This window comes from Notamacropus eugenii, chromosome 3 (assembly GCF_028372415.1).
Source record: "Notamacropus eugenii isolate mMacEug1 chromosome 3, mMacEug1.pri_v2, whole genome shotgun sequence".
Taxonomy (NCBI): domain Eukaryota; kingdom Metazoa; phylum Chordata; class Mammalia; order Diprotodontia; family Macropodidae; genus Notamacropus; species Notamacropus eugenii.
The window spans coordinates 204,301,579-204,320,516 of record NC_092874.1 but is presented as its reverse complement, the minus strand read 5'-3'; positions in this window follow the sequence as shown (position 1 = coordinate 204,320,516).

The window sequence follows — 18,938 nt, the reverse complement described above, 5'->3', positions numbered from 1 at the left end:
AGAAAAGAGCCTAGACATTATCTTCCATGAAATTATCAAGGAAAACTGCCTTGATATTCTAGAACCAGAGGGGAAAATAAATATTGTAAGAGTCCACTGAACACCTCCTGAAAGAGACCTGAAAAGAGAAACTCCTAGGAATATTGTGGCCAAATTTCAGAGTTCCCAGATCAAGGAGAAAATGTTGCAAGCAGCTAGAAAGAAACAATTCAAGTATTGTGGAAATGCAATTAGGGTAACACAGGATCTGGCAGCTTCTACATTAAGGCATCAGAGGGCTTGGAAAAGGATATTCCAGAAGTCAAAGGAATTGGGATTAAAACCAAGAATCACCTACCCAACAAAATTGAGTATAATACTTCAAGGGAATAAATCATCATTCAATGATATAGAGGACTTTCCAGCATTCACGATGAAAGGATCAGAACTGAATAGAAATTTGACTTTCAAACACAAGAATCAAGAGAAGCATGAAAAGGTAAACAGGAAAGAGAAATCATAAAGGACTTTCTAAAGCTGAACTGTTTATATTCCTACATGGAAAGAAAATATTTGTAATTCTTCTCAGTATTTGGGTAGGTGGAGGGATTATACACACACACACACACACACACACACACACACACACACACACATACATACATACATAGAGAGTACAGGTTGAGTTGAATCAGAAGAGATGATATCCATAAAAAATAAAATTAAATTAAGGGGTGAGAGAGGAAAATATTGAGAAGAAAAAGGAAGAAATGGAATGGGGCAGACTATCACTCATAAAAGAGATATGAAAAATCTTTTTCAATGGAGGAGAAAAAGGAGGAGGTGAGAGGGGAAAAGTAAAGCTTAGCCTCTTCACATATGGTTTAAGGAGGGAATAACATGCTCACTAAATTTGATATGAAAATCTATCTTACACTACAGGAAAGTAGGGGAGAAGGGGACAAGTGGGGTGAGAGGGATGATAAAAGGCACGGCAAATGGGAGAAGGGAATAACTAGAAGTATGCACTTTTGGGAAGGGTCAGATAAGAGTCATACATAAAGATAAAGGGCAGATAAGAGAACAGAAAAAAAAGGGGTTACAGGGTAGGATGGAGGGCAATATAGTTAGTCTTACACAACATGACTGTTATGGAAGTCTTTTGCAAAACAACACATATATAGCCTGTATTGAATTGTTTGCCTTCTCATTGAGGATGGGTGCAGAGGGAGGAAGGGAGAGAAGTTGGAATTCAAAGTATTAGAAATGAATGTTGAGAATTGTTATTGCATATAACTGGGAAATAAGAAATATAGGTAATGGGGTATAGAAATTTATCTTGCCCTACAAGAAAAGGGAGAAGATGGGGATAAGGGAAGGGTAGGGTGTGATAGAAGGGGGGGGTACACTGAGCAAAGGGGTAATCAGAATGCAAGGTATTATGGGGTGGGGGAGAGGAGAGATGGGGAGAAGAATTGGAACTCAAAATTTTGTGTAAATGAATGTCATAACCTAAAAATAAATAAATAAATAAAATTTACTTCTGCTTTAATGGTGACACTAAATCCTTTGACTGTGTGCATCACAAAAAATTGTAGTAAGTGCTCAAAGAGATAGGTTATACTAGTTCATCTTACTTTTCTATCTAAGGAAACTGTATTCAGACCAAGAATCACCAGTTAGAACCAAACATGGAACAAGTGATTGTTTCAAGATTGGGAAAGGAGTACTCTTTGAACCACACAATGACACCCTGATGCTACATGTTGGGAACAGCCTTTTACATGTATATCTATGTCTCCCCTGTTATACTGTTAGCTATTTGAGAGCAAGATATTTTTTTTTTTGCTTTTCAGGCACATAGTAGGTGCTTAACAAATATTTGTTTCCTTGCTTACTAATAGTTTTTGAAAAAATCTTATATACATTATCATCTCTGTTAAATAGAACTAAGTATGATACTTTATCCAATTATATGGCTTTGCCAAAAAAGACATCAAGAAGTTTCTTCATCATTGGAAATCCTTCTTAAGTATCAAAAAATCATTTAGACCCAATGAATAGAAAATTTTGTAACAGATGCTAAGGGCAGATAGAGTCTGAATGCTTTGAGCTTGAATTCTGATGAAAAACTGAAAAAATGGATAAAGGTAATACCTACAGATACCTTGGTCTTCTTCAGTCCAGACATTGAGCATAAAGCTATTGACTGAATACATTGAGAAAATGGCATCTTAAAATCAAAGCTGAATGGGAAGAACATGTTTGGAAATCTGTTTTAATGTGCTCTTAACCAGAATTAACATATACTTGCAGAACTGTAAAATGGATTCTAATAGATTTGAGAGCTATCTCTCCCTTCAGCTTATGAGTTCCTTGAGAAGACATTATCTTTTTGACCCTTCTTAGTATACCCAGCATGTAGCACAATGCCTGGAACATAGTAGGTGATTAGTAAATCCTTGATTTAACTTAGCAAAAATGCATTCACCATTAACAAAACATGAATTGTATCATCCAAAGGCAGCAATAGAAAAAATAGTACTTCATCAAAAAGTTGTTAGAGAATGGGTAAGCCTTCTTAGAGCAGGTCCAAAACGTACAGAAACACTCTTTGGAATAAGCAGATATCATTTCATTGAGCAATAGTACAGACTGACATTAGGTACACGACCTTGGATTTTTCAGATGTAACCAAGAGGGATTTATTTTCAGATGGAACCTATGAAATAGATAAAATAAGTAAGAGAAGAATCAAACAGCCCTCCATGGGTGACATCCATATGAATTCCTTCAGTTTATCAATGTATTGACAAAGAAACATTAAACAAATGAACAAATGGCTGAGTCTTGAGAATTTATTTATTGAAATAGAATGATAATTGAATAATTTAATTAATTAAGATTCAGGTCATTGCCACCAGAAGTTACAGATGGGTTATTTTTTAAAGAACCTTAACTTAGTAATCACTGAAGATTTTGTGAGGATACTGTGTGTAGAAGTTGTATACCACATCACTGAAGGCTGAAAAAATTTAGTACCTATCAAAATAAAATGTGAGCTGGTGGTTAGAATTATTATATCAGAAGTTTGCTATCTTTCATGGACCAACAAACAACAGACGCCCATATTACAAATATATACCTCAAAATATCCTGTCAACCGGTAAACTGAGCTGGGAATGTTTCATTATAATTTTCCTGAAACACAGATCTGACCATGTTACTCTCCTACTTGATCAACTCCAGTAGTTTCCTATTGCCTCTGGTATAAAATCTAAACTATTTTTTAAAAAGCTTTTAAAGCCCCTCACTGCCTGTCTCTACTATAGCCTTCTGGCCCCCTTGGATGTTACTGTCCTTCCTTTCTCTGTGATCCAACCCAACAATCCTTCTCTTTGTTCCTTACCCATGATAACTGTACTCCATCTCTGGTCATTATGCCTGACTATCACACATCCCTCTTTATCTCTGCCTCAGAATCCCTCTTTTCCTTTAAAACAAAGTTCAGAGCACCAGTTTCTAGATAAAGCCCTTCCTGATCCTCACAATTGCTAGTGTTTTCCCTCCCAAATTACTTTGTATTTAACTATTTTATGTTTATTCACTTTTGTATTCATATACTTATCTATATATTGTTATCTCTCCTAATAGAATGGGAGTTTCTTATGAGCAAGAATTGTTTCATTCGTTGTCCTTGTTCAGCTCCTTCAACTTGAAAAGGCTACAAGCCTAGACCAAAGTGCAGGGAGTGTTGGGACATGATTTTCTATTTACAAATGATTGTGCACTTAATGTAACCTCTGAAGCTGAGATGCAACAAAGCATGGATCTATTCTCTGCTACTTTTGCTAATTTTCCCTAACAATTGACACGAAGAAAACACAAGTGCTCCATCAGCCACCACCACACCATCAATAAGTGGAACCATCAGTTACAGCAAAGGAGAAGTTTTGAATTCTGTGGATAAGTTCACTTATCTTGGTAGTGTACTTTCCAGGGATGTATATGTTGATAATGAGGTGATGCACTCATTGCCAGAGCTAGCTCAGTGTTTGGGAGACTCTGAAGAAAAGTTTGGGAGAGAAGAGGTATTAGACTGACTATCAAACTGAAGGTCTGCAGAACTGTGGTGCTGTCCTTATTGTTGTATGCCTGTGAAACCTGGACAGTATACCAGTACCATGCCAGGAAACTGAATGGCTTCCATCTGAATTGTTTTAGGAAGAGTCTAAAGATCACCTGGCAAGATACCAAACAATGAGGTCCTTTCTCAAATTAAACTGCCAAGCATTCAAACTCTGCTTCAGAGAGTGCATCTCCAATGGGCTGGTCACGTGGTTTGAATGCAAAACTATGCTTGCCAAAAAGACTATTTTATGGATAACTCACACAGGGTAAGCATTCACATGGCGGTCAGAAGCAATACAAAGACCCTCTCAAGGTCTCTCTTAAGAACTTTGGAACTGATTGTGTGGCACAGGAGACACTGGTACAGGACCACTCATCATGGTGTGCCCACATCAGAGAAGGTGCTGTGCTCTACGAGCAGAGTAGAATTGAAGTAACTGAAAAGAAATGTGGGATGGGCAAGTTTAGAGAATTCACCTCAAATGTTCACATGGACTATTTGTGCCTGACCTATGGTAGAGCATTCCAAACTTATATTGGTCTGATCAGCCACAGTTGGACACATGGTAATTTCACTCCAGCATAGTGATATCATTTTGGTCCTCTTGGAGAACAAAAGACAACAAGCAACCAAACAAACAATCCTAGCACCTAGCACAGTGCCTGACGTAGCAGGTGCTTGATAAATGCTTATTAATTGATAAATTGATTAACACAGACTGAACTGTTGACCATAATTGCATGGACATAACTTTGATCCATAAAATCTTAAGAACAATATTTTAAAACAGATATCAAATTTCCTTAATATTCAGACTATTGTTTAGTCATATCTTGCTCTCAGTGACACCATTTGGGGTTTTCTTTACAAAGACACCAGAGTGGTTTGCCATTTCCTTCTCCAACTCATTTTACAGATGAGGACACTGAGGCAAACAAGGTCAAGTGAGTTGCCATAAGCTAACTAAGTATCTGAGGCTAAATTTAAACTTACAGAGATTAGTCCAAGCCCAGTGCTCTATTCACCGCACCACCTAGCTGCCCAATATTCAAGCTACTTGGAATGCCAAAGCAGAAATCTAACAGGGTTCAGAAATCATGTGGGAACAGGCTAAGGTATAAACAATTCTTCCGTGCCTTGTGCTGTCCCTCCACTCCATCATTTTCAGTACTATTGGTGTTTTTTAAGTGGATGAGCCTACATAGTAATACTTTTTGTTTACCTACAAGAAAATAGTTGTTTTGATTAGACACTAAAAAACAGTAGCTATATGTCTTGTCACAGGACCATTTTTTAATTCCACTGACCAGGATGAGAAGAACAAGTTAATCATATTAGCAGCAGCAGCAGCAGCAGCAAACATTTTGTAATCCTTAAAGGTTTACCCAAATTTATAGATTTAGCATCATATCAATAATCAGTGGAATGCTTTATAGCTGTAAGGGGATCAAGGCCATTGTTGAGATGATAAGAATGCCAGTAGAAGACTCAACACTCAACACCAATTTTCATAGAAGGAATCATAGATTTAGAGCTAGAAGGAAGCATCTAAGGATGTATAAAATGAGAACAATAATAGCACCATGCCTCACAGAATTGTGGTAAAGATCAAATGAGATGACATATATAAATACATATAATAGACTTGTGATACTTTGCTAATCTTAAAGTGCTATGTAAATATTAAATTAATTCATATATAAAAATAATAAATATATTGTGACTCTCATAAGAATTTTGAACTTTTTAACTATATGGAAGGCTGCTCTAAGTCACTAATAATAAAATAACAGTTTACTTAGCAACGACATCACGGGGATTGAAAGGACCAGTGAAAAGAGGTACATATATTTATCCCCAACCGCAGAAAAACATAGTGGGAGGCTTCGACAATGTGCATTGCCTACCCTGAGGAGGGGAAGAGGTAAAAGGAAACACTAACTTAGAAAGGAGTCAGGGTTAAAGACCCTCTGTGGAGAGAAATGAGAAAGTGTCTTAGCAAATCCCTGTGTGAGAGGATCTTTTGAGTACCACCTAGGTGGAACTGAGAGGTAGGTGAAAAACTCAGACTAAAGAATGTGATGAATTCAGAGGCCAGGCATGTTGGCCTCTGAAAGAGCTAATTCACAAAGAACATGAACAATAGCTCCCAGGCATACAGCCTAGGAGGTCTGAAGTAGAATCAGCAGAAATGAGTAGAGCTTCATCAGATGGCACAGAAGTCAGAGTTGAGAAGCAGCACTGGTGGCAATAGGAACAGTGGTGATTGTGCAACAGAGCAACTGCTGATACAATGGACATGATGAATAAAAAAGTCTCTTTATTCTACATGTGGTGCACCCAGGAGGACACTCTCTCAACCAGCTTTCACTCAGAGTCACCTCCCCAGGAGGATTAGCTTCTCCAGGATCCAGTATTCTAGGAATCCATCTGTATAAAACAATACCTCCCGAGTTTCCACTGACCCATTTCCCTTTCAATAGATAGCCAGAGGACACCATTAGTTAAAAGTAAAGGCATTTATTGAAATGTCTTATTAAGATTTATAAGACATTTCCCCTATCAATTCTTCCACAAATGAATACACCATCAATTGGCGCAGTAAGTACAAAGATCACATATTGTGGAACCCAACCACAGAGAATATACATGGAGGAGCAATTTACACCCCTGACTCTGCAGAGCCCCTCATGTCCTTTTGGGTTGTTCCCACATCCACATCGGTTCTCAACTTGATCAGGCCCCATCCCCAGCTGAATCTAGATGGGAGGAGAGGAGTGGTGCGGTAAATAGAAGGCTAGGTTTGGAATCAGAAAGACAAATTCAAATCCTGCCTCTGACGCTTGCTAGCTATGTGACCCTTTCTTCTTTGTGGCTCAGACAACTCTATAGGATTTACCTACCAAATCGTAGATTTAATGTCATGAAAGTTCCTACATTAGGGGTTGTCATTCTGAAAAAAAAAAAAATCATAGTTCAGTGTTCCAAAGTACAAGCATGAGAGCCAGCCTTGCACAATGCATAGATAACTGGCTTTCAAGATGAGAAGGCATGAATTCAAGTTCACCCTATGACAAATTATCATCCTGTAGCTGAGTGACCCTGGGCAAGTCACTTCACCCCGATTGCCTCCAATAAATAAATAAATAAATGATTTTTAAAAATGGAAAATGCTATCCATACTTAGAGAAAGAATTATAGAATCTGAATGCAGATCAAAGCACACTATTTTCTTTTTTCCTCATGGCTTTTCCATTTTGTTATGATTCTTTTTTTCACAATATGACTAACATAGAAATATGTTTAATATGATTGTACATGTATAGCCTATATCATATTGTCTGCTGTCTTGGGAACGGGGGAGGAGAAAGGGAGGAAGGGAAGGAGGGAGAAAAAATATGGAACTCAAAATCTTATTAAAATACATGTTGCAAACCATCTTTACATGTAATTGGAGAAAATAAAATACTATTAAATGGAAAAATAAAATAAAAATCACCTGCTAGAGCCAAACAACAGTAACAATAAATTATTATCCTGGGCAAGTCACTTAGCCTCACAGTGTTCCAAACTTTAGTCTAAAACCCTAGTAAGGTGTAGAGTGGTTTCTGATTTGTATTGGGGAAGGGAGTTTCCTAACAATGAAATCGCAAGTACAGTAAAAAAGAACTAGTTCTACTTGAAAGTCCCATTTCTTCCCAACTAATAATCACAAGGTTTTCATTATTTCGGGGAAATTCTCTAGGAGGGAAAGGTTCTCTCTCCTGCATACCAAGCTAAATCATTGAAGGATTTTTCTACACAGGTTTATGCTACCATAACCTCTAATGAGCAGAGTGGATAAATGAGTTCAGAGACCCAGACCTCTGGTCTAAAAAATCAGAAAGTCCGTAAATATTACCTAAACATGGAACCCTTCCACCAGTTAGTGCCCAGAGAGATGGAATAGTTCACTCCCTGAAAAGTATATTTTTGAGCATTTAAATGTGGAAGAATTAGATTTGCCCAATATGACCCCATAGGGCTGAATTAAGAATTAAGGAGACTGCATATTTAAAATTAGTGGAAGGAAAGCTCCTAACTATGAGAGTTATTCAAAAGTGTAATGGGCTCCTTTGGGAGGTGTCTGCAGTCTTCAAGTCCAGGCTAGCCATCAGTGATTTCTGTTCAGGTACAGGTTGGACTTCATGACCTCTGTGGTTCCTTCTGTCTCTGTGCCCTGTAATTATGTGATAAAGTTATATTCAACACAAAGAAATACCAGGGGGTGGATAAAAATAAGAAAAATAAATGAAACTATGGTATTTCCAGTTTAAATAGTGAATAAGACTTTATAAGCTTACCTTCACAAATTTGAGCATATAATGGCTACTTAATATTTGCTAAATTTACAAAAGAAATGAGTAAAAATAACATTCCATTTCCAGAAGGGAAAATTATTTCCCATCCTCCTTACTGATTCACTTCTTTTGAAGTCTTCACTCTACCCATACAGTAGTTCAGTTGTTTCAGTTGCGTCCAACTCTTTGTGATCACATTTGGGGTTTTTTGGTCAAAGATACTGCAGTGATTTTCTATCTCCTTCTCCAGGTCACTTCACAAATGAGGAACTGAGGCAAACAGAGTTAAGTGACTTGCCCAGGATCACACAGCTTCAAATCTGAGGCCAGATTTGAACTCAGGTCTTCCTGACTCCAGGCCTCACTCTATCCTAGCATACTTTGAAGATTAGAATGATGATTAAAGTAATAAAGCTTTCCTTATTTCACTCAACCACCACTACCATTCCCAACACCTTTAATTTCCTTTTATTTGGGTTGTGTCTTTCTAGAGAGTTTCCCATTGGGGAGAAATCATGTCTAATTCTATATTTTGTATAATATTTAATACATTTCTATTCTTTAGGAAGAGTTTTACTTCTTCAATTTCACCAATATGGGTATTGTCTCCAATGGTGGAGATTGCACCCTATCCATAGATATCTATATATATAGATATAGATATAAGTGTATATCTATATCTATATATGTTAATACTGTGTGATTCTGGTCTGTTTCCTGCTATGAATTGTCCACAAGGGATAGATACATTCAAAATGCTAAAGGTCTTCTCCGAGGAGTGTGTGGTCCCTTGGTCTTTTAGTGGGTTGCTGAGAAATAATAATGATATTAACAGGGAACCAGGCCAGGAATGTGGATATGTTACAAGAAATGCAAAGTTGGGGGCTGGGAGGGTAGGAAGAGAAGTAAGGAATGCTGTCTGTTAGTGGTATAGAAACATTGAGAGAAGATTAAACCCTTTGACTCCTCTGCTGAGTTCTCTATCACTGCATCTCTTCAGCTCTTATCCTTATGCTTAGACAGAGGTATTATATTATGACAGAATGGGATTGGGTAATCTCATCCCCTCTGCTTATGACAAGCTGGGACAGGTTGAGGTAAACTACCAAGGAAGATTAGGAAATAGCTAGGCTGTGATTAGAAAACATGAAGTACATTCAAACTCCTTGGCTCCACTAAAAGGAAGTTGACAGGAGCACCCAGAAAAAAAATCTGAAGGCCTGAAAGATAGACCACGTCACCAATTTTGATAAAATTCATTTGTTTTTAAATTCATGGGAGAAAGAATTAATTCAGATATTCCCTAAAGTAGGGCAGCTTTCTGAATGAAACTTTCTAAAATGCTTTTATGTGCATATATTCCATCAAGATGACATTTCTAGACTAAAACTATGGAGCTAAGAAATACCTTGGAGGATTTTTTTTTTTGGTCCAGACCTGTGGTTTTATCAGTGTAGGAAGCTCCCTGAGGAAACTCCCTCCACCCACAACAATTCTGAAACAACTATGATGCAATTTATAGTCTTATAAAAGTTAACACAGACCTAGAAAAATTAAGGTTTTTGTATAGGACCTTACAGGCAGTATAGGTCTTGCACTATGGGATTTGATCCCAGGTCTTCCTCAGAGATCAGCTCTCTACACATTATGCCACACTGCCTATTTACCATGGAGTATGTTGGTTTAAAAATATACTGTGTGATCCATTATGTGATATACATATATATATGTATGTGTGTATACATGCTTACATGCATATACATATTATGTGTATATGTATGTATGTATTTCATTTCTCTGATGATATCTAACCTTGATGTCAGAGTCTATGTAATATACTTCTTTGTATCTAGGAAGGAATGCATACTTTGTATATCCATTAAATATTTTTTGGTTAATTTAAAAAAAAACCCTTAATTTTGTCATATATATCCAAAACTCATCTTCCCCTAAACTGATTCTTACTAGAGACCTTGATAAAGAGTGAATTTGTCTTACCATAACAGTAAGGGGAGAAGAGCACTTCAATATTTGACCTTTTCAAAAGGAAGAAGTTCATGTTGTTTCCCTTTCTTACTCTTAAAAGACTAAGATTGGGGGCGGAGCCAAGATGGCAGAGTAGAAAGACACACATACACATAGCTCCGAACCCACAACACATAGAACGGCTACAAGGAAGTAACTCACGGCGAATTCTGCACCCAGAGGCCACGGAACATTGGAGCGAGAGAGATTTCTGTTCCAGAGAGACCTGCAAACCTCTTGCGGGGGGTCCTTCCCGCTGCGGACTGGGCGCCGGGACTGGGAGCTGAGTGCAGCCCTGCCGTGGCTGCGGCACCGAGAGGAAAAGATCCGAGCGGGCTTCAGGGACGGGATCTCCAGCGGCCATGCAGGTCCCCCCACCCACAGAGGGACCTGCAAACCTCTCGCAAAAGGTCCCTCACGCTGCAGACGCGGAGCCCAGTCCAGACCTGCTGCGGCTGCGGCCGCGGCACCGAGAGAAACAGATCCGACCAGGCTTCAGGGACGGGATCACCAGTGGCCGCACAACTACCTCCACCCACAGGTGACAGGGGTCGGTGAGAGAGTCTCTTTGGCGGGTCGAGAGGGGAGTGGGGTGCCCCCATAATTCAAGCCTCCCTAGGAGGTAGAAGCTGAGAGGCGGCTGCAGACTGGGGCTCCCCAAGCGGGCGGGAGCCTGAATCCATTGTGGAAGATCTGTGCATAAACCCCCTGAGGGAACTGAGCCTGAGAGGCGGCCCTGCCCCGACCTGACCACCTGAACTTTATCTCACACTGAATAGCAGCCCTGCCCCTGCCAAAAGCCCTAAGGCTGGGAAGCAGCATTTGAATCTCAGACTCCAAACGCTGGCTGGGAGGATCAGGAGGTGAGGTGGGTGTGAGGAGAATATTCAGAGGTCAAGTCACTGGCTGGGAAAATGCCCAGAAAAGGGAAAAGAAATAAGACAATAGAAGGTTACTTTCTTGGAGAACAGACATTTTCTCCCTTTCTGATGAGGAAGAACAATGCTTACCATCAGACAAAGACACAGAAATCAAGGCTTCTGTGTCCCAGCCCACCCAATGGGCTCAGGCCATGGAAGAGCTCAAAAAGAATTTTGAAAATCAAGTTAGAGAGGTGGAGGAAAAACTGGGAAGAGAAATGAGAGAGATGAAAGAAAAGCATGAAAAGCAGATCAGCTCCCTGCTAAAGGAGAACCAAAAAAATGTTGAAGAAATTAACACCTTGAAAACTAGTCTAACTCAATTGGCAAAAGAGGTTCAAAAAGCCAATGAGGAGAAGAATGCTTTCAAAAGCAGAATTAGCCAAATGGAAAAGGAAATTCAAAAGCTCACTGAAGAAAATAGTTCTTTCAAAATTAAAATGGCACAGATGGAGACTAATGACTTGATGAGAAAGCAAGATATCACAGAACAAAGACAGAAGAATGGAAAAATGGAAGATAATGTGAAATATCTCACTGGAAAAACAACAGACCTGGAAAATAGATCCAAGAGAGACAATTTAAAAATTATGGGACTACCTGAAAGCCATGATCAAAAGAAGAGCCTAGACATCATCTTCCATGAAATTATCAAGGAAAACTGCCCTGACATTCTAGAACCAGAGGGCAAAATAAATATTCAAGGAATCCACAGAACACCGCCTGAAAGAGATCCAAAAAGAGAAACTCCTAGGAACATTGTGGCCAAATTCCAGAGTTCCAAGGTCAAGGAGAAAATACTGCAAGCAGCTAGAAAGAAACAATTCAAGTATTGTGGAAATACAATCAGGATAACACAAGATCTAGCAGCCTCTACATTAAGGAATCGAAGGGAATGGAATAGGATATTCCAGAAGTCAAAGGAACTAGGACTAAAACCAAGAATCACCTACCCAGCAAAACTGAGTATAATACTTCAGGGGAAAAATTGGTCTTTCAATGAAATAGAGGATTTTCAAATTTTTTTGATGAAAAGACCAGAGCTGAAAAGAAAATTTGACTTTCAAACACAAGAATGAAGAGAACCATGAAAAGGTGAACAGCAAAGAGAAGTCATAAGGGACTTACTAAAGCTGAACTGTTTACATTCCTACATGGAAAGACAATATTTGTAACTCTTGAAACATTTCAGTATCTGGGTACTGGGTGGGATTACACACACACACATGCACACACGCACACATACATAGAGACAGAGTGCACAGAGTGAATTGAAGAGGATGGGATCATATCTTTAAAAAAAATGAAATCAAGCAGTTAGAGAGAAATATATTGGGAGGAGAAAGGGAGATTGAATGGGGCAAATTATCTCTCACAAAAGAGGCAAGCAAAAGACTCATTAGTGGAGGGATAAAGAGGGGAGGTGAGAGAAAAACATGAAGTCTACTCTCATCACATTCCACTAAAGGAAAGAATAAAATGCACACTCATTTTGGTAGGAAAACCTATCTCACAATACAGGAAAGTGGGGGATAAGGGGACAAGCAGGGTGGGGGGGATGATAGAAGGGAGGGCATGGGGAGGACAATGCAATTCGAGGTCGACACTCATGGGGAGGGATAGGATTAAAAGAGAATAGAAGTAATGGGGGACAGGATAGGATGGAGGGAAATATAGTTAGTCCTATACAACACAACTATTATGGAAGTCATTTGCAAAACTACACAGATTTGGCCTATATTGAATTGCTTGCCTTCCAAAGGGAAGGGGTGGAGAGGGAGGGAGGTAAAGAAGGTGGAACTCAAAGTGTTAGGATCAACTGTTGAGTAATGTTCTTGCCACTAGAAAATAAGAAATACAGGTAAAGGGGTATAGAAAGCTATCTGGCCCTACAGGACAAAAGAGAAGACAGAGACAAGGGCAGAGAGGGATGATAGAAGAGAGAGCAGATTGGTCATAGGGGCAATTAGAATGCTTGGTGTTTGGGGGGGAGGGGCTAAAAGGGGAGAAAATTTGTAACCCAAAATTTTGTGAAAATGAATGTTAAAAGTTAAATAAATAAATTCAATTTAAAAGACTAAGATTGTATATATCTACATGTATTTCTATGGTCATTTCGTTAGAGGATGAAAAAAATAGGGACTGGACTTGTGATTTCAGTGGCATAGGGTATATCTGAGGGAGTAAACTTTCTCTACCAATACAGGTCAACTGCCTCTTAGTTTTAGAGAGTTCACTGAGAACACTGAGAGGTCAAGTGACTTCTCCAGGGTCACACAGGTATATTTCAGAGAGAGGGGTTGTACTGGTTTTCCTTACATCAAGGCTGAATTTTTATCCACTATGTCATGCTGCCTCTCATGTCATTAGAGGATGTAACTTGCTCTGAACAAAAAGATGAATTGGAACTTATTGATGGATAATACATGAGGTTCCCATACTAAATTGCTGTCCAAGTTTTGAAGTTTTTTCTTGCAAAAGTTGACATAAATTCTAAAGAAGAAGCATCTGAAAGTCTCAAACAAGGCAGAGCCAAATGATGGAGTAAAAGCAGGGACTAGTTTGAGCCCTCTCCCAAACCCTTCCAAACACTTGTAAAAAATGACTCTAAACAAATTCTGGAGCAGTAGCACCCTCAAAAAAACCCAGAGTAAAACAAATTTCCAGCCCAAGATAACCTGGAATGTTGACAGGAAAGGTCTGTTGCACCAGGCTGAGAGAGGAGTACAGTTCAGCAGAAAATGCGCCAGCATCTATGCTTAGTCTACTGAGTCCCAGCAAACCTGTAGCAGGCTTCAGGGGAGTGAATCACTGTCAGCTGTGGTGATTTCCAGACTTTGCAACACACAAATGCCAAAGACAACACAGAAGGTCACTTGGAAAGGTCTGTTGGATCTGGATGAGAGAGAAGCATGGTACAGCCCCAGCCCCAGGGTGGTGGCAGAGGTAGCTAGTTCCAGAGCTCTTGGCCCACAGATGGTAGGGGGATTGAGCAGTTGATCAGAGGGGGATTGCAGGTATCTCTTTGCTGGCACTGAGGCAGGATTCTCTTGCTTTACCTATGTTTTGATCTGGGTTGTAGTCCTGGGTGGTGGTCCTGGGATGAAGAGAAGCACTAGCATGGTAGAGTTTGTGGCAGTGGTGGAGAGGGAATCCTCCTCACAGTTCCAAGACATAAAAAAGTGCTTGTGGTGACTCACAGAGTAGAGCACAGGCCAGGAGAGGAGTAAGCACACGTCTCCTTTGATCATATCACCTTGGAAGAACTAAAAATTTATAGGTCCCTAGAAGTATCTTTGAAAACAGCTGCAAAACCCCCCTGAAGCTTGGGACAGTACACCCTCCACACTGGAAGCAGAGCCTTACCTTAACAAAGAGTTAAAAAGTCAAGTAATTGACTGGAAAAATAAGAAAACAGCGAAAAAAACCCCTTAGCCTATAGAATCTTACTTTGGTGACAAAGAAGATAAAAATGTACAACCAGAAGAAGACAACAAAGTCAAAGCTCCTATATCCAAAGCCTCCTAGAAAAATATTAATTGGTCCCAGGCCACAGAAGAGCTCAAAAAGGATTTTGAAAACCAAGTAAGAGAAGTAGAGGAAAAATTGGGAAGAGAAATGAGTGTGATGCGAGAAAATTATAAAAAAACTAAGTCAACAGTTTAATAAAAGAGACTCCTCTGCCCAAAATACTGAAGAAAATAACACCTTAAAAAGTAGACTAACCCAAATATGAAAAGGTCCAAAAAAGTCAATGAGGAGAAGACTGCCTTAAAAAGCAGAATTGGCCAAATAGAAAAGGAGGTCCAAAATCTCACTGAAGAAAATAACTCCTTAAAAATTAGAATGTAGCAAATGGAAGCTAATGACTATGAGAAATCAAGAAATTATAAAGCCAAAAGAATGAAAAAATAGAAGACAATGTGAAATCTCTCAATGGAAAAACAACTGACCTGGAATATCCAGGAGAGATCATTTAAAAATTATTGGTCTATCTGAAAAACATGATCAGAAAGAGCTTAGACATCATCTTCCAAGAAATTATCAAGGAAAATTGCCCTGATATTCTAGAACCAGAGGGTAAAATGAGAGTGGAAAGAATTCACTGATTACCTCCTGAAAGAGACTGCAAAAGGAAAACTCTTAGGAATATCATAACCAAACTTCAGAGTTCCCAGGTCAAGGAGAAAATATTGCAAACATCTAGAAAGAAACAATTCAAGTTTGTGGAAACACAATCAAGATAACACAAGATTTAGCAGCTTCTACATTAAGGGATTGAAGGACTTGGAATATGATATTGCAGAGGTCAAAGGAGCTGGGATTACAACAAAACAGAGTATAATCCTTCAGAGGAAAAAATAGATATTCAATGAAATAGAGGGCTTGTAAGTATTCTTAATGAAAACACCAGAGCTAAGTAGAAAATTTGACTTTCAAATATAAGACTCAAGAGAAGCATGAAAAGTTAAACAGGAAAGAGAAATCATAAGGAACTTAGTAAAATTGAACTATTTACATTCCTAGATGGAAAGATGATATTTGTAATTCATGAGACTCTTCTCAGTATTAGGGTAGTTGGAGGGTGTGTGTGTGTGTGTGTGTGTGTGTGTGTGTGTGTGTGTGTGTGTGTGTGTGTGTGTGTGTGAGTGTGTGTGTGTGTGTGTGTGTATGGTTTATGGTACAGGTTGAGTTGAATCTAAAGAGATGATATCTAAAAAGTAAAATTAAGGGGCAAGAGAGGAATATACTGGGAGAGAGAGAAAGGGAGAAATAAAATGGGGTAAATTATCTCAAAAAAAAGAGATAAGAAAAAGCTTTTGCAGTGGAGGGGAAGAGAGGAGAAGTGAGAGCAAATGAGTAAACCTTACTCTCATCCTTAGCTTAAGGAAGGAATAACATCCACATTCAATTAGGTATGGAAATCTACAGGAAAGTGGGGGGGGGGAAGGGAATAAGAGAAGAGAGGAGGTCAGATTGGGGGAGGGGGTAATCAAAAGTAAACACGTTTGAGGAGGGATAGGGTCAAAAGAGAGAATAAATGAGTTGTGGGATAGGATGGAGGAAAATATAGTTAGTTTTTCACAATGTGACTATTATGTAAATGTTTTGCATGACTATGCATGTGTAACCTATGTTGAATTGCTTGCCTTCTCAATGAAGGTGGGCTGGGAGGGAGGAAGAGATTGAATTTGGAACTCAAAGTTTTAAAAATGAATATTAAAAATTATTTTATATGCACCTGGGAAATAAGATATACAGGCAATGTGGTATAGAAATCTATCTTCCCCTACAGGAAAATAGAAGTGGAAGGGTATAAGAGAAGGAGGACTGATAGGAAGGAGGGAAGATTAGGGGAAAGGGTAATCAAAATACATGCCATCTTGGGATGGGGGAGGGGTCAGATGGGGAGAAAATTTGAAATTCAAAATCTTATGGAAGTGAATGTTGAAAACTAAAAATAAATAACTTTTTTTTAAAAAATCTCTTTCAAAAACATTTTTAAAAGTCTCAAATTTGAACTAAAAAAAATTGAGGGCCAATGAATTGTGATTAATCTAATTTTTTCAGGATCTTTTCCAGGGAATGAATTGGATTTTTAGCTATCCCTAATTTCAATAAAATCTAAGGCCTTTGATTTGTATGCCAGTTACAGAACAAGTTTTTGGGTAATCCAAAAGTAAAAAGACTAGAATGTTGCAGTTTTCCTCAAAATATGCTTTTATTTTTTAAGGTGAAAAGAGTGATGTGACTATAGATGTATAGATATAGCTACCTATTTGTGTCCCACTGCTGTCATTCATCATCTCTGTCTTCTAGTTTCAGTTATAAGTGGAAACAACCTTCTAGAAGGGCAATGACATAAAAGAATGGAAGAGGCAACCAAACTCTGCATACCCTTTGACCACTACTATACACTATACAGTATCATTACTACTAGGTCTGTATCCCAAAGAGATTATAAAAAAGGGAAAAGGACCTACATGTGCAAAAATATAGCAGCCCTTTTCATGGTGGCAAAATATTGGAAACTGAAGGGAAGCCTGTAAACTGGGGAATGGCTAAATAAGCTGGGGTATATGAATGTAATGGAATAATATTGTGCAATAAGAAATGAGGAACAGGAACATTTCAGAAAATCCTGGAAAGACTTGTATGAACTGATGCAAAGTGAAATGAGCAGAACCAGGAAAACACTATATGCAGTATCAGCAGCATTGTGTGATGATCAACTATGAACGACTCAACTCTTTTTAGTAACACAATGCTATTCATATCCAAATAAAGAACTGATGGACTCAATGAAGACTGAAGCATATTTTTTTCACCTTATTCTTTCTTGTGCTTTTTTTCCTTTTGATCTGTTTCTTCTTTCACAACTATGACTAATATGGAAATGTTTTTACATGATAGCACATGTATAAACTATATCAAACTGTCCACTATTTTCAGAAGAGAAGAGGGCAGAGACGAAAAAAGTTTGAATCTCAAAATCTTGTAGAAATGAATGTTAAAAATTTTCTTGACATGTAACTGGGGAAAATAATACAACTAAACTTAAACAACATAAGAATAGAAGAATTGTGGATTTACCACAGAGACCTACTTCCTCTTTTCCCAGGCCTAGAACCTCAATGTATTTTCCTAAAAAAGTACAAAATCTAAGACCCTCAGGGCTCCAGATTAATTTAAACTTCTCCCTCCCTACTCTAACCTGATTCTACCATTTTATCACCCAGTTTTCCTAATTCTGCTTTGTCTATTTTTCCCACTTTTCAATGGTTGGTTACTCTCTTTACACCAGGGCTCATAACAGTTTCCTTAATTAAAAAAATTTAAATCTCCTTCAAAGCCTACACCATCTGATAATCCTGTAGGATTTTAATTATGCATGAAAAAGATATAATTGGAATGGATATCATCATTGGAGCATTGGCTTAGGGTGAGGAGAAGCAAAAAGAGAACTTCCTAATGAGATTCTGACTATGTCCTTACAAGTTTTAGACGAACAGCTTTTATTCTTGCTGTTAAAAATTCCATGAACACAAAAATATGGGAGAGAAAGGAGCACGACATTCTGTGTTATTCTAATACCACATTAAGGCACTTGGACCAATATTGTTCTCAGTGATCATGAAAAAATCAGAGTTGATTGGGGAAAGGTGAGGAGGAAAAATAATAGAAAATTCTGATAGAAAAGGAAATGAGAACTAAGAACTATGCAAGCTCTTTTTTAAGCAGCAACAAATCAATTTAAGTACAGCAATAACTTGTTATAGGTCTTTGTTGGTAAATTGTTTTTAAAAAAATTGACTAACCTTTGTCTTTATTTTTTCAAGATGAAAGTAAAATCAGTTTCTCCTTAAAAATGTACATTCTCCTGACAAACTCTAGATATTAGGACTAAGAACCTCTCATGAGTCCAAATCTCCTAACAGCAGGTTATTCCTCAGTCCCGTGGCTGGCATCTTAGGTCAGTCCCTAACTTAAAATGACTGCTAGCCATCCAAATCCTCCATTTCCTTAAGGGTAATGCATCTC